Raw genomic sequence first — 6,000 nt, forward strand, 5'->3', positions numbered from 1 at the left:
AATATTCAAGAAAAACAATTTTTCAGGTATGACAGCATTCCTGAAAGGACTGAAGGTAAAAGGTTACCCTGCTGCTTTCTAGGTCTGTGACATTAATATATGGTTCACTGTTTACATTATATCCATCACCTGTGTTTTTCTAAGAACTAGCTCTCTGAATTCACACTGGGCAGGTGTGTGGTTAAGTCCCAACGTATGTTATGAACTGACAGAATATGGATGTCTGCTTTACTGCCCCTATATCCATGTCTGCAGCCCATCCCTTGCTTTGTGTACAAACACACACAAACACGCGTCCATCCATCATCTTCTTTTACTATACGCCACTGCAGCAGGTGTTTGGACTTACATGTGTCACAAGCAGAGAAGATTTATGAATAACACACGCAACTCTCTGGGCCTGTATTAAAAAGCTCCTGGAAAGCTCCCGGTGTGCATCCGAGCTTCTTTAAATGGTAAAAAGCAATATTTTTTTATTATCAAGCAAACACGCACCTGCTATGTTTACGTACATATTGCTATGTAAATTCTCCCAGGAACCAAGGAGCTTTTAAACGTTCTCCGAAATTAAACAAAGGCCGTTCCGATGTATAACATCTAGCCTAGATATGCGCGCTTCCACAAACACTAACACGAATTTCCCGCTAATAATATAACAGAACCACTCATTTTCTGAATCAATGATGATTTGTGACACGCTGAAATAAACATGCGGTTACGCCGAATCCTTTCAGACGGCGGCAATTGATGATAATTGAATGAGTGTGAATTGATTTTCGCTCATCAACATGTCAATCATCCGGTAGATCCTGCCGTCGATACATTGACATGGCTTAAACACTCAAATCTCTGCCGTTCTGTTTTGTGTCCTTTTCTCTCTCTCTTACGCAGATTCTCGCTTTCAAACGCTCACCAGCACAAAGGCTAGAAAATCGACTGTTCTGTTCTCGGTGCAGTCTAAAAGGTCAGATGCTGCCCTGCACATGAGCTGATAAGGTAAAACAGCCTCATGTAGAAATCCTGTTTGAGGACTAACAATCAGAGGGCTTGCTTTACCGAAGCGTTTCGTAGCCACTCATAAACACTTCTTAAGGTACACAGAATATATTTGATGTGCATCGTTAGCCATGGCCCTTTTAATGAGATATTTTTGCAGTCCGATTCATTCGATGTCATAATTTGGATTGCGTGTTTCTTTAAAGTCTTTTTATTATTAATTATTATTATTTTAACTCTTGCAACCTGTCCTTAATCATGAAATAAACTGCCCTTTTATGATATGGTTTGCATCTTCTAATGCCATTGCTCGGGTCAATTCTTATAGCATGTTATATCTGAATATCTGGCCATTTGCATTCTTCGCTGCAAATAACATATCTTTATATATACAATACTCCTATGCAAAAAAGAAAAACACTTTAAAAGAATACTTATGGAAATAATACACTTGAAATCTGCTTTTTAATTGTGAACCAAATGATTTGAATGTTGTCTAAAATGTGTCGGTGTAAAATTATTAAATGCAATTAGTTGAACTCATAAAATATGGTTAAATAAGAATACTGCCAACTGCATTTATAATGACTCATCATCATTTGAAAGCATGCCATATATTTAAATACATTTGCAATAAAGTTGCAGTCCAGTGTGCTTCAAATATATTGAATGTAATACCCAAAAATGCACTACAACAAAAACTGCAACCATATTTGACACACGTGCTTTAGGATGTTACAGCCATTTACCTGAAACTGGATTTGTTTAAACTGTGTTGCACAAGATTGCGCTTTTATTTTATTTTATGTCATAAATAAAATTTATATTTTACATTTTTAAACTCCAAGAGGACGAATACTTGACACAATGAAAAGTGGGACACTTGGTGATAATGATAATTATGCTCGATGGCATTCCACAGTTTAGAATAAATGTAAGATTTTTAGCAATGGAAGAAAATGCACATAATGATAGATCATGCTTAATTATGCTTATTATGCTTAAGTGTCCCACTTTACCCTCTATTCAGTGTGAATAGGGATGTGTGAAGACATGAGAGGACAGTGGGACTGAACTCAGGCTTGGACTAAGCGTTCAAAACAAACGCGAATCCTCATTTCTGGCCAGACTCTCGTGCGTTCGACGAACCTGATGTTAGCATATCTGAAATATTACTCTCAGATAAGATCCTAACAAAAATACTGGTCAAAATGCATTCGAACACATCAAGCTAGCAGTTCTGTGGAATCTGCTCCTTATTTAGTTTCACTTTCCTCATTTTAAAAAACAAGTTTGAACAGTTTTGTTTTGTCTTTTACGGCATAAAGGCGATGACGCCGAAGGAATGTGTGGCTCGGTTACTTGCTCTGCTTGAGTGGCCGTTTGGGGGATTTTTTTTTTTTTAAGCATACATAACCACGGTCTGAGCTGGAAGGATTAGCTTAGCTTAGCCCAGTCACCGAGCAGTAGGGCTGGAGCACGGGAGAGCAGGGAGTGGCTTGAGCGCTGAACACACACATAAACACACGCTGTGGCCCAGGCCCTCAAATCTCTCCTCTCCCGCTGCGTGTCATGTGATCCAGGGCTTAGGGAACCAACCAGCTAAAGAAATGTGGTCTCTCGCGGCCAGCCAGGAAACCTTTGTGACCATACAAGGCACTTCCTTCCCCAACTCTTGTCTTCCTGTTGGCTATGTATGGAGTTTCCTGCCCTTTCACTCCCTCCCTTTCACTCTTTTTCTCTTTTTCAGTATTGGCTGGCTGCCCTGGTAAACTGGCTGGGTGAAATCGTTTTTTTCTCTCTCTGGCAGTTGCCTTTTTTTGAGTGTGGAAAGCAGGCCAGAGGTTTCTGATTACTGATTGCTGCTGTGTGAAGGAATGGCGGCCGTGTGTGTGTGTGTGTGTGTGCGTGTGTGTGCGTGTACATGCATGCTATCTTAACACTATGTAAGAACAGGGTGTGGGGGTTTAGACATATGTAGATATATTACTAAACAAAACCAGAACAGTCTTAAAAGTTTAAGAAAATGCAATTGTTTATTTTATATATATATATATATATATATATATATATATATATATATATATATATATATATATATATATATATATATATATATATATATATATATATATGAGAGAGAGAGAGAGAGAGAACCTAAAATACAAAAAAGATGCTAAGTATTTGGAAAACTATAGGAGTGTTTGTTATATTAACTTTGAACACTATAATAATAACAGGAATAATAGACTGTTTTTTATATATTTGATATGATTTCATACTTGAAGAGAAAAAACACCTTTTATCGGGCAATTTGGTGTCATTGCTGATATTTATATGACCAAAAAGTACGATGAAATTCTGATAAATATATAAGATTCTAATAACTATAGTAGCCACTCGCATAAAGTGCATATAAATATAATTTGTCACCTTTATATATTCCAGTAATATGTCTTATTTATATTGCGTTTTGATACATTTCAAAATGTTTCCAATAATAATAAAATAAAATAAAATATTGCAATCAGGTAAAAGACTTACAGTTTTAGTTCATCTTGAAAACGTATTCTTACATAGTTAATTTATTTTTTTTCTTTTATTTCATTTTTCATTCATTCATATATTCGTTAATTCGTAATTTTTCATAGCATTAAAAACACAACCTAAAGGATGCTTTTTACAGAAAATTATAAACTCATTCGGAGGGAGCCGACTGCGTGATACTGTCATTTTAACAAAATTTTGATTTGTGCATTGAACATGATACAACAGGCTTTATGAAGAGATAGTTTCAATGACATTTCTAGCATTACCATTTTAACTCTGCAAATACTAGTATTATTTATACATACTGTAACATTCGAATAATGTTGAAACGGCACATGTCACAATCTCCACCTGACAGCAAAATAAATAGAACTTTCCTCATGTAGGCCTAGTAGACGCACAATTACATCACACGTCCTAACATGCACTTTCCTGCAGCAATAGCCATACTAATCCATTACTACCACAACCCCCGTCTGAGCTGCTGACATCATGGCCTGCTGAGCTGTGGACCAATGGCGTTTCGAGATCCAGCGCTGACATCACAAACCGGATGAAACTGATTCCTTTGGCCTTGTGTGAAGTTCAGTGCTTAAGCGCAACAAAATACAATTTTTTAGTTACTTATTATGGAGTCATTAAGTATCCAAACCTATATTGCAGCAAAATTGCTGACTTATGATATTAGTACATTTTATCCAATCATTATTTAATCACAGATAATAAAGATGACACGTATCTATGCGGATAATATTTTTATATATTTATTGAAACATGGTATATGATACTCAAACTGCAAATCATGTTTAAAAAAAATACTTAAGGTATGGTTCAGTGACACACTTTATCAAAATAAAAACTATATCTTTTTTTTTGCATCATTGAACTTTTTTAAGGTTTCCTGCTGTATGCCATCACTTAAACTTCTCTGCTTTGCTCAAAATGTGACAGACGCAGTACGAATGCATACCTGGCATAACTGCAAATGTGGAGTTTGCCTCAAGGTTGTTTTTTGTTTATTCGGCTCATATCAAAGCATTATCTGCAGAGTAGCTAAACACATCGAGGCCATCAAGGGAAACGGCAACCAATTCTAGTTGTAGCTTTAACGTTAACGTTTTGAGTCTACCAGTAGGCTTTATTAATATCATTAATTTCAGAATTCAAATTAATTTAACTGAAAATAAATGATATTCATAATAAACAATTGGTTAGTAATAAACAATATTTAAAACAGCAAAATATAGTAAAGCACTAAAATCTAAATATGATTGTTAAAATTTACCAAGTTGTTGCATGGTTTCAAAAGACTTTAAGTACAGCGTACTGATTGTGTGAACCATTTTTTATAGCCCTTTTAACGGAAATGTTTCTACTAGCTTTGATCACTATATACAATACCACACAGCACAAAATGGTCAAGAATCATTTATTTACATTTAAATGTTTATAATGCTAGTGCATTTTCTCACAAAAGTATGCACTCGCCCAAGAAACATTACGCTCATTCACAAAACGTCTATTATAAGTGAGCTAGACAAGCATATAATTTTAGTCTTTTGCCAGTATAAGTAGCACAGAGCTTTTTTCGGGCGAACTGAAAACCCCAAACATAGCATTCAAGAAAAAATAAATAAAGAACTTTTAACTATAGCCATAAAAAATGTCTTTAATTATAGCGTAACTAATATGACAGAGCTGCACAAAGACTGCTTTTAGCCACAATTTAATCAAAGATGGTGTTAGGGGGAAAACATGTTACAAGTAACATGTTACAACTTGTAATAGATGTTACATATACTGCTATATGTAACGTTACATGTAATATGTCAGAACTTTTAACATATTTTATATCTTGTAATGCATGGTATGTAAAAAGCTACATGTAACGCTACATGTTACAAGTGTTACAAATTAACATAACATTTTTTACGACTTGTAATGCACGTTACGTATGTAACGTAACACTGTATGTAACATTAAATATAACACTTTACTTTGAACACATTTTACAACTTGTAATGCATGGTATGTAGAATGCTACAAGTAACAGTATATATAACGTTACAACTTGTAATGCATGTTACATATAAGGCTAAATGTCATGTCACGTCACATGTTACAACTTATTACATATTTTACAACTTGTAAAACCCCCAACACTGAAAGAAAAGTGTAAAAGAAAGCAATTCAGCAAGTTTACATAACAATAATGTAAAAATTTACATATTTTACAACTTGTAATGCTTGTTACATAAAATGCTGTATGTAACATTACATATAACATGTTACAACTTATTACATATTTTACAACTTGTAAAACCACCAACACTGAAAGTAATGTGCAAATTCAACAAGTTTACATAATGATGTAAAAATTTATTAATCAACCAACAGGTCATTCATGATCGTTGCAATCAAGATATTTTTGTTGGCTAGCCACCGTTTTAATAA

The sequence above is a fragment of the Puntigrus tetrazona genome, chromosome 14 (genome assembly GCF_018831695.1).
Source record: "Puntigrus tetrazona isolate hp1 chromosome 14, ASM1883169v1, whole genome shotgun sequence".
NCBI lineage: Eukaryota > Metazoa > Chordata > Actinopteri > Cypriniformes > Cyprinidae > Puntigrus > Puntigrus tetrazona.